Raw genomic sequence first — 12,148 nt, forward strand, 5'->3', positions numbered from 1 at the left:
TTTCTAAATACTGGGGGTGACAAAGATAACCTGAAAAGACCATGTGTCCAGGGGACTAAGATGACACTAGGACAAACAATAAATATCATCTACATTGTTGTAAGGTGCCTACAAATGAAGACTGGAAATAGTTACCAGCTTCCTCTGACTCTAACAGTATAATGTTCAGTTCCAGATTCCATTATATTTGAACTGTGGCTCAAATGTTAAATACAATTTCTCTCATGATTAAAGTCATGGTTTGACATTCTGGCAAAAAAATAAAAATAATGCCTTAAAATAAGCTTCATTTTCTGAGCAACAGGTTTGCATTTGCTCAGTTTGCTAAATTCAGTGCAGTCTGGAAGAGAGGAGTCATTCCTTTATTTACCCAACCAAAACAGTAAATTGAGAACTATGCACAAGTTTGTGTGGAAAATTGTAAAATAAAATCAGAAAACCATGATGCTGGCAGTTTACCCTTTGCCCTTATCTAAAAGTTTTACCATGAAGCTAGAAATCGACTTTATTAACAAGCAGTATTCATGTGATTTCTCCATCAGCAGAGAGAGGTACTAGTATTTTTTTTTTTTTTTTCCCCAACCAACGCTTCGGAGACTGGGTACCCTTCCTATGTGTTAGCACATAGTTTACTGAATGGTTAATAAGACCTGGCTTAATCTAAATTGGGGAGCTATTCACACTAACAACTAGATTACAAGAATAGATAATGCTAGATACCAAAATGATGGGTGGTTACTTGAAGAGGCCTATATCTTACAGCCCGGCTGGAGAGGGTTCTCTCTCAGGAGGTGACATAGGAGCTGAGATCTAAATGAGGAACCAGCAATAATAGTAATTATTATTATTATTACTACTATTGAAGTTTATTGAGCACTTGAGTTATACAAAGGACTAAGCAAATGCTTTATAAGAATGATCTCATTCAATCCCACTATTATTATCTTGATTTTAGTGATGAGTAACCAACACTTGGAACTTGTCCTAGGTCACATACCTAATATGTGAGGGAACAGGATTCAGACCCAGATTGTCTGACTCCAGAGGCCATGTTTCCAACTCTTTGCTAAGAGGACAGATTCTCAGATGACCCTAATTCCATGCCTCTTTGTCACCTACTCCCACAGTCCTATCTTAGCGAGTTATCTTTTTTCAGAACTGCCACCTTTGAAGTAAGAGGTATGTCCAAGTACTCCCTCTCCCTCCCACTACCCCATCCTCCCCTCCTTCCTACCCCTTAGGCCTTAGGCTTTATCTACCAATCTGCCCAGCTCCCTCACTCCTTTTCTTGTGATACATCTGCTCCTCATTGTCAGGAAGATGACCACGCCTTGATATTTCGTTTGCTGGCTTTAAATCCAAGTTCTTTGACCTAATTTCCTTAATTTTCACTTTAGCCACTCTGTTGTTCATGTTTCAAACTCCTATTTAAAACAAAACTTGAATGGCAAAATCGCCAGCTCTTGGGGAATTGACAAATTTCCTATTTCCTATATCCAGTTACTGAGTCATCTAAGGAAAATCACACAGGAGTATTAGTTGATGTGATGGCACATGGACAGGCAACTCCTCAACGCCCAGAAATTCTACTGCATGCTGCTTTCCAATCCACATGTGGCCCATCTAAAATGTCCTGTCTCACACCTACCATCTTTTCACTCACTCTTAGTATGTAACATAGCTCCTCCTTCAGAAATAAAACTGAGGCCATTCGGCAGGACATCACCCAAATTTCCTTAATGTATTATTGTAAAACTTACCAATGGCTAATCTGTCCTCCTCTCCAGCCTCTGAGGAAAAGGGATCCTTCTTAAATAAATTAGCCTATCTTTGTAATTTCCTTCCACTTCCATCAAGGGCTTCACTACAACAATTATGCCTTCTCTTCCTTGTATTGAACCTCTCTTTTCCTCTTGGATCATTATTCTCTACTATTCCCATCTTTAAAAATCACAGTAATTTTTTTTTTTAATGAAACAAATTGAAGATGATACAAACAAATGGAAAGGTATTCCATGTTCATGGATTGGTCCCTACTACCCAAAGCAATCTACCCTTTTAATGCAATCCCAATCAAAATACCAAAAACATTTTTCACGGAGCTAGAAAAAATAATCCTAAAATTTGTATGGAACCATAAAAGACTCCAAATAGCCAAAGCAATCTTGGAAAAAAAGAACAAAGCTGGAGGTATCACAATCCCAGATTTCAGTATACTACAAAGCTATAGTTATCATAGCAGTATGGTACCGGCACAGAAATAGACACAAAGATCAATCGCTTCTCGGCCTTTTGGCTAAGATCAAGTGTAGACACAAAGATCAGTGTGAATCAAGAATCCATAAATAAACCCATGCTTTTAAGGTCAATTAATCTATGAAAAAGAAGGCAAGAATATACAATAGGAAAAGTCAGTCTCTTTAACAAACAATGCTGGAAATACTACACAGCTACATGCAAAAGAATGAACCTGGACCATTTTCTTACACCATACCCAAAAATAATCTCAAAATAGATTACAGACCTAAACATGAGACCTGAAACCATAAAACTCCTAAAAGAAAACATAGGCAGTAATTTCTTTGACAATGGCCATAGAAACAATTTTTCTAAATATGTCCTTTGGCAAGGAAAACAAAAGCAAAATTAAATTATTGGAACGGCACCTAAATAAAAAGCTTTTGTACAGTAAAGGAAACTGTCAAGAAAACAAAAAGGCAACCTACCAAGATGTAGAAGATATTTAAAAATGATATATCATATAAGAAGTTTATATCCAAACTACATGAAGAACTTACACAACTCAATACCAAAAAAAACCAATAATCCAAATAAAAAATAGAGAACCTGAACAGATCTTTTTCCAAAGAAGACTTACAGATGGCCAACATACACATAAAAAATGCTCAACATCATTAATCATCAGAGAAATGCAAGTTAAAACCATATTGAGATATCACTTTATACCTGTTAGAATGGTTAAAATCAAAAACACAAGAAATTACAAGTGTTGGTGAGGATGTGGGGGGGCGGGGTGGGAAAGGAACCTCCATGCACTGTTGGAGGGAATGCAAACTGGAACAGCTACTGTGGGGAAACAATATAGAGGTTCCTCAAAAAATTACAACGAGAATTACCATCTGATCAGTAATTCCACTACTCGGCATTTACCTAAAGAAAATGAAAACACTGATCCAAAGAGATGCATGTACCCCTATGTTTACTGCAGCATTATTCACAATAGCCAAGATATGGAAGCAACCCAAGTATCCACTCATAGATGAATGGATAAAGAGGTGATACACACACATACACACACACACCACTGGAATACTATTCCAATGTAAAAAATAATAAAATCTTGCCATTTGCAACAACATGGATGGACCTAGAAGGTATAAAGGTAAGTGAAATAAGTCAGAGAAAGACAAATATCATATTATTTCACTCATATGTGAAATTTAAGAAACAAATGCACAAATAAAAAAGAGACAGACAAAAATAGACTCTTCAATAGAAAAAATAGACTCTTAAACAGAAAAAAAAAAATTAACTAGCTGTTGTCACAGAAGAGGGGATGGGGTTATATCTTGATGAGCCCTGAAAGATGTGTGAAATTGTTAAGTCATTGTGTTGTATAGCTGAAACTAATGTAGCACAGCGTGTTAATTATACTTGAATAAGAAAATAAAATCACAATATTATTTTTTAATGAAACAAACAAAACCTTTATCAATCCAACATGATCTAACCAGCACCCTACACTCTTCTATTAAGCCAAACTCCTAGAAAGAGCAGTCCACACCTGATACTCCACAATTTTATTCCTAATTCCTTTCTCCATTCATTGGATCTCGGTTCCATCCCTACCATACAATTAAAAGAACTCTCATCAAGACGCCCAAAGATCACCTATAGCCAAACACAACGAACTCTTTAACAATCTATCCTAGTTTCCTATGTGACACTGTCAATTGCCCCTTCTGATTTTTATGTCTCTCTTCTTCCCTGACTTTCATATACCGCTCTTTACTAGTTCTTTTTTTTTCCTGTTCTTTAATAATCTCCTTTCCTGGGTCTCTTCTACATTTAGCCTTTAAATACAGATAATGCTATAGGGTTCTAGTATTAAGCACCATCCTATCTATAAAATATCTCTAATAAGTAAGTATGTAGACAGAAATATAAGTGATTTCTAGTTCAGGAGCCAGACTGATAAACTCCAGGCCTTTAAATACCTAACTACATAATGACAGGCTACATTTGGGAATCCCACAGACATCTTAATTTTAGTATGTCAAAAAAACTGGATTTATTTGATGCCCAACTCCTAACAAAAAGGTGGTCCTGCTAATAAAATGGCAGTAAAGACTTTCTCTGCTGAGAGAGTATAGAAATGGGAATGGAATTGTATATTTAAATAGTGAGAAAGTCTGAAATAACTGCTATAGGAAAAGAAGAGAAAATGAACAAGAGATAAATGTTTAGAAGCTAACAAACAGAAATAAGGTCACAGTGAGCCTCAAATTTATAATGGACTCAAGTATACAAATTTTTCAAATTTCTCCAGCAAGCTTTTGAACCCAGGAGGAAAATTAGTTCAACACTATTTATTCTTCTGCAATTACAGAACAAGAATAGGCACATGATTAATATACGTAAGCCCAGAGCTTCAGCACATAAATTCCTTTGTTCTCACATTTTAAAAATTATACACTTTCATATTAACATATTACATACAATATTTCACTGAGAAGAGTATTTGAAAACATCACGGTATTGATTGGGTATGTTAGTATAAATAAACAGAAAAGGATGAGGTTCTAATCCTGAGGAATTGTAGTTCTCACTACTGATGGGAAAGTAGGTTTGAATTTGAACTGGATGAACACTGCCTCTAACTGCCCTGAGTCTGGAAACTGTTGCTACTGATTTGCTCCCAACAGTCTATCTGTGTTATACTTCAGGTAAAACCTGTCATAGAATTCCTTCCTATATTCATTCCTTGGCAAGTTCTACTCAGCCACTGTTTTGACTGTTTTTTTTTTAATCCCTCTTCCTCAAATAACCAATCACAATTATCTAGTTGTAATATACATTTCTCCCCCAACAATCAAGAGATTATATTACAGAACCCTCATAACAATCCTTGGCACACACACATATACATAGAGCACACAAGTAAACAAACACATCATTAACCCACAAATGTTTTTGTATACTAAATATTAGTATCTTCCTATGTACTACATGAAATGCTAAATGAAAAGCAATTTTATTTATTCCATTAGAATGATTTTCAATTCTGTTAATACTATCATACATTCCTGGAAGCCTCTTCTATCCTAAAGAACTTTTTACAATTAAATTATATGAAATTATCTCAGCCACTAGAGCAGGGTGGTTAAATTTCATATCACTTAATCAAGTCTATTATTTATTTATCACTACATAAGTACTGTCAAAGACAAACGTAATCCAAAAACATAGAAATGTTCTTTTTCCCAAGAATTCCTTCCAGTTTTTTGGTAGAGAAGACTTTTTGGTTCCTAAAGGGAACCTTTTAGGTTCTGTAGCTGGTCCTGAGAATTAAACCAACATAAGACGGATTAGCAGAAGAAAAGCACACAAATTTTATTTAATATTTATACATATACCTAAGAGCCTTTGTTGGAAACATGAAGACCCAAAAAAGTGGTTAGGACCAAGAGCTTCTAAGCCTTTTTTAATTCATTTGAATTTATAAATTCTAATTTATGACAAGAAAAAGGAAAAGGGATCTAATGAGCTTCTAGGGGGCAGTAAACTGTGGACAAGTGACTAGGAAATACATGGTGGAAACTAACGGAAGATCAGGGTTATTTTAGGTTTGTCTGTTCAGATCTATTTTGGAATCAGCTCCCAGTTTCCAATGATAAAAAATGTTCTTCTCTTCCTGGTAGAGGGAGGGTATCTTCCTCAGGGGATTCTTGAGGTATCTACCTCAGGGTATCTTCTTCTTAGGTAGAAAAAGAGCTCAGAGTACTCTTCCTGCATCTACTATTTCTCAAGTGCCTTCAGCTCAAAGTAATCAATATACCAAAGTGATATGTTGGGGTGGTATGTCCTGATCCCTTTCACAGTACGTTACCAAAGGTTTATAAAGCTTAAAAGCTCCAACTTAATCTAAAACATACATTTAATGTCTTTTTCTGTTTCTCTTTCTTCAGGTAGGAAAACATGTTAATGAGTAGTTGTGTTGAGGGTCTCAGGTTTGGCGAGAACTTGAAGGAGTCACTGGATTCAGTATATAGTCGTACTTATGCTAAGATTTATGAGAGTGAAAATATACACGGCAAAATCAGCAAAGAGAAAACAATGTGGGGCATAAACCAGTGGAGACCAGGCACAGGCTTCCAAGAGTCCTGTCTCAGTAGTCACACAGGGTGTACTCAATTCTTCTAGCAGTGAATTCCGACACGTATGACGTACTATCTACCAAGGAAGCTCACTAGAGACTCAGTTCCCCAAGTTTTACAACTAGTCACTCACGTACCATCTGCCTGGTATATACCAAAATTCCAGACTCCCAGAAAGAAAGCAAGTGTTCAGCATAAACCATATTCTTTGTACAAAAGGTCTAGGCACCATGAGCTACACTCATCAAGGAAAGTTTCTAACTTGATCATCATTAAGTCTCCCAGATGCCAAACAAGGGCCTATTTTGGAAGCAGGCCTAAGGAAACTATGTTAACTACTATGTTAACTCTTTTTGTCCTTGTATTAAAGTGGCCAAAGAATAGACAGAAAGGAAAAGAATGTATTAAAGAATGCATTACAGGGGCTCAGTCAGTTAAGTGTCAGACTCTTGAATTCAGCCCAGGTCATGATCTCAGAGTTCATGAGTTCGAGCCCTGTTAACAGGCTCTGTGCTGACAGCACAGAGCCTGCTTGAATTCTCTGCCCCTCCCGGCTTGCACGCACACGCACGCTCACTTGCTCTCTCTTTCTCTCAAAAATAAACATTTTAAAAAAGAATTAAAAAAAAAAAAAAGAATGCATTAGCATTACAGCAATGCATTTAGAAGATGGGAGAAAAGAACTCTCCCCTTGAAACTGGCTTTGGCTGCCAATGGCTCCCTTTTTAATTGCTGCAGTGGTCGTATTCAAATTTTAAGAAAACAACAGACAGCGTACTCAAATGAATAAGGCATTAAAACGAAAACAGAAAATGTAAAAGAGATATTCTATTTTAACACTTATATGTTTTTTTTTTTAACGTTTATTTATTTTTGAGACAGAGAGAGACAGAGCATGAACGGGGGAGGGGCAGAGAGAGAGGGAGACACAGAATCGGAAGCAGGATCCAGGCTCTGAGCCATCAGCCCAGAGCCCCACTTGGGCTCGAACTCACAGACCGCGAGACCGTGACCTGAGCTGAAATCGGACACTTAACCAACTGAGCCACCCAGGCGCCCCGAGATATTCTATTTTAAAAAGTAGTGTGGTGGTGCCTGGGTGGCTCAGTCAGTTAAGCATCTGACTCTTGATTTTGGCTCAGGTCATGATCCCAGGGTCATGAGATTAAACCCCGTGTTGGGCTCCATGATCAGCATGGAGCCTGCTTAAGATTCTCTCTCTCTGCCTCCCTCCCACTCACACACTCTCTAAAATAAATTTTTTTAAAAAAAAATTAGAGATGTGATTCAATGCCTATATTTTAGAGATAAGGAAATTGAGGGACAAGGAGATAAAGTAATCAATCCCAGATAAGGGAGATAGTTTACAGCAGGAAAAAAAAAAAAAAAAAAAAAAAAAAAAAAAGACTAGCCACAGGTCCCTAATATTAAAACTAATATTGATTCCATATAGTTAATAACTATATTACCAACTTGGATACTAGCCAAACAACCTCTTAAATAATGAAGTAAGATACCATGTTCCTGAGCTAGGAGGAAATCCTGAATAGGAATTATACAATATCTGATGCATGTATGTTTCTGGAAACTTCTGAAGCTGAAAGGAAAAAAAAAAAAAAACATCACAGAATAGAGTTGGCTTGGTTAAAACAAAATCAGGCATAGACTAGTTATCCCCTCCTATGTTCATGACCCTGCCGAGGGACCAAGGAAAGTAGTGTATGGGAAATACTGATTGGGACAAATACAGCCAAGCAGGAGGGAAGGGACACGAGTGCTGGCTAGTAGAAATAGGATGTAAGCAAGTAAATTCAAGAGAAACTACTCTGATCAGCAAGAACTCATCAAGAAAGGCACATAAAATAAGGAGACAATGGGCAAACTCAAGTGTCAAGAACAGAAAAGACTGGGTCACTGATCAAATGACAGGCATTTAAGACCAATGGTAGCATGGGCAAGAGCCACAGGCTGGGCCACCAGGGCTGTTCATGAAGAGTAACTTTCAGGGCACCTGGGTGGCTCAGTTGGTTAAGCACCCAACTCTTGATTTCAGCTCAGGTCATGATCTCATGGTTTGTGGGTGAGAGCCCCACGCGGGGCTGTGTTCTGGCAGCACGGGGCCTGCTTGGGATTCTCTGTCTCCCTCTCTCTCTGCCTTTCCCCTGCTCGTGCTGCTCTCTCTCTCTCTCTCTCTCTCTCTCTCAAAATAAATTAATAAACAGTAGGGGGAAAAAAAGAGTAAATTTCAAGAATGCTAAAAAGAGATTTAAAAAGTAAGGTCAGGAACCAGGTTGGGGGAATGGTGAAATCCAGCTTAAGCTTTCAAAAGTTGTTTGGCAAGGGAATAACATGATCAGATATGTGCTTGAGAAAGATTAATCACCAAAGGACATTATGCTAACACTAGGATATTAAAATATTATAGCAACATTAAAAATAATTGAAGATCATCTTTTTTAAAGCAGGAATGGACTTTTAGAACCAATTTTTTCCTCATCCGAATTCATTTCAGCAATCAAATTCAATAGAGCTGCCTTATAATAGATAAGAACCATCTATGGCATTCAAGAGACTAGAAAAAAAAGAAAAGAAAAAGCAAGAAAAAAAATCACCTGTCAGTCTTTCCAAAGAAAATACAGGTATGTTTTCATTCATTCAATAAACATTTACTGCACTCAGCAACAACCAAGCTTCTGAGACAAAAAGATGAATAAGAAGGCGTGGTTCTCCATTCTACTGCTACAGAGAACCACACAGCGTAGTTGGGGAAACAGAGACATAACAGTTATTTTTAATAAATGTGATGTATGTGAGCAATTCTTCCTTCTGTATTTCAAATTTTGCCTCTCTTCCCAATTTATGCTACCTAATCTACACTTCTGTTTCATTTCTTACTGTCTACCTCTGTTCTTATCTTTATATAATGTTTTCTAGCAATGATTCTTTGTCAAAAAGAAAAGAGCCCTGAGCTAACACCATTAGGCAGTGGCTAAGGGATCAAAAAGAAGATAATTTGCAGTTGCTATTGAAAGTAATAAAGAGAAAGAGAGCAAGAGAAGGAGGCAGGGGGAAGAAAGAGACAAACAGAGCCAGAGAGAAAATGAGTGTCCGTGGCAGTCTCAGAAGTCAACAGCAGCTGACACAGCCAGGGCAAGCGTGTGCCTAGCACTCCTGTCCTCTGTTTCCCTTCGGTAGCTTCCTTCATGATGGAAGTGCTCCTAATACTGGTGTTGGCAGGGGAAATGGGAAATGGTGTTGAGAGGAGAAGGGGGAAGAGGGAAAAAGATCAGCAAGAGAATCCGATCAACTAGACACCTCTCCCAAACATTTGCAAATAATCTTTTGTAAGAATTCAAACTAACTTGATTTTGCAATGTTTGAAAATGAATGATTCCAAATCGGGGGCAAACCAAATAGAAATACAATTATTTGTAAAGGCTCTATATAGTAATGAAAAATCAGTGCAGAGAAAAAGCCACTTGTTCAATTTGTTCAATCTTCCCAAATAGTTTGATTAAAGTGCCTTCTAAATTCTAGGACAAAATTACCTATAAATTTTTCTTTTAGTTCTTATAATTCTAGCCTTTCAGTTTTACATTCATCAAATATATGGTACCACAATTGAAGATAAACACACACACCACACACTTTTTTAGTACATTAAAAACGTTTACAATTATGTATTTGTATTATACCCACTTTACCAAAACTAATAAATACTTTTAAGTTTTAATTACTACAAAGATTAAGAGTTTCTATATCTTGGTATTGACAACCAGTTATTTTAAGAGTGTTTTGGTTACCAAGTTTCCTTGGTTGAAAACACCCTTATTAATTACGATATTTCTCATATAAAAACACACAAAACCACAACAGAATGATCTGTTTCACAATAAGGTCTCTAAATACCCAGCACAGTGAAAAGTAGCAACTCTCTATATCAAAAGGATACGCTGAAACAAAAACGATATTTAAAGTATAGGCATATAAATCCAGTTCTTTATATGGACAAAAACAGTGACATTAAAGCTAATAAGTAACACACAAGCCTCAAGTAGAACACCATTAGAAACAGAATTCAATTAATTACCTTAATATTGACTCTGTGAACAAAGATAAGACTAATTCCAGTCCAAAATATGACTTCCTTAAAGAAGACACAAGATGAAAACAATGATTGAATAGGGATATTACAGCCAAAAGGAGATGCAAATTTCTCAGGTGAGAAAGAGAACTGATTCAAGTACAGAGGAAAAAAAAAAAAAAGAACACTAAAATTTTATTTATTTTTTTTGTGTGTGTGTTTATTGAAGCTAAACTCTTTTCTAGCATGTTGGAACATTTTAGTTTCCATGTGACTTTGCATATATAGATGATTTGATTTTAACAAACCTAAAATGGACAGGAGGCTTGAAAAACAAAAAAAACCAAAAACCTGCAAAGAAACTACAGATTGAATATAACATTACTAACACACAGGGAGGTATTTGTAAATATGATATTAGGATTAACATGAATTCAGCCAGCATTTGCAGAGTGCCAACTATGGACACAGGGCTAGGCTCAAAGACAAAGCAAGGTCATGTTTCTCAGCTAAAAGAAAACCTGATTACCAGCACTGTGGTTTAGGACCAAAAGCAGTCAGCCCCTATGCCTAATTCCTTCTAATACATTCTCCCATTCCACAGAGGCTACAAAACTGAATGTTCAGTACTCCCTTGAGCTAGGTTTGGGGGCAAATCAGACTCAATAGAGACAGAATTAAACTGTGGAAATGAGGTGGAGACAATATACTTGCTAATTTGGCTTTTTGCTGCTGGCCAGCAAGGTCTCATAGATACCATTTATTTTGTTCTGCAGTGAATATCCCCCTTCATGCTACCCTTTCTTAGAAGCCTAGGCCAAGCCACATCTGCCAATATTATTATAAACAACTATTGCATAAAATACCTAGAGCAGTTCTATTTCCCACACTAACCCCTAACTGATGTTATAAAGTTTTGCCTTTACTGTATAAACAAAAGGACAGATTTAACAGTATTTCACCTGAAGTTCTCAGATTCTCAATTAAGCCATGCCCCACTCACCTCTATTGGGAAACGAGCCTGACAAATTCTTGCATGTCTTGATAAACTCATTCATTTCGGTATAATTTAGGTGTTTTATGAACTGATAGTGAGAGGACAACTAATCAATTTTCCACAGTCAGGAGAGTTAAGGGAAGTCTCTGAATAAAAGAACTCAAATCAATCAAAACAAGTGTGGTAGCCCCAAAATATAGCTACACACAGCTAAATTAGACCATCACTCATTGAGATCACACTATTTAAAACTTTTTGTTTTTAAGTCATGATTGGCTGAAAGTAGAATATATACCTAAAATCTGAGTCAATTTTTTTTAATTCAAGCAAAATACATATTAATTGTCTTTAATAACTGATCTAGGAGCACCTGGGTGGCTCAGCTGGTTTGTGTGTCCAACTCGATTTCAGCTCAGATCATGATCCTAGGGTCATGAGATCAAGGCCTGCATCAGGTTCCACACTTAGCATGGAACTTGCTTACAAATCTCTCTCAAAAAATAAAAATTTTTAATTAAAAAGTTCTTAAAAATAAGGAAAAATAACTGATCCAAACCCTTTTATGAGTTAGGGATCAGTCACATTACACATCAGGGACCACTGTAGTAACCATGTCACAAGTAAATTCTTCCTTTACCAATATAACCTTCTGTCTTTTCTATCCTTCTA

General features: G+C 36.7%; 1 protein-coding gene across 7 annotated transcripts in view; it reads right to left on the reverse strand.

The window, feature by feature from the left end:
* The window catches only part of CEP128 (centrosomal protein 128), a 385,845-nt gene that overhangs the window by 268,152 nt on the left and 105,545 nt on the right, over positions 1 to 12,148 (reverse strand). The gene's annotated exons all lie outside the window — the stretch shown is intronic.

This window comes from Neofelis nebulosa, chromosome 7, assembly GCF_028018385.1.
Source record: "Neofelis nebulosa isolate mNeoNeb1 chromosome 7, mNeoNeb1.pri, whole genome shotgun sequence".
Lineage (NCBI taxonomy): Eukaryota > Metazoa > Chordata > Mammalia > Carnivora > Felidae > Neofelis > Neofelis nebulosa.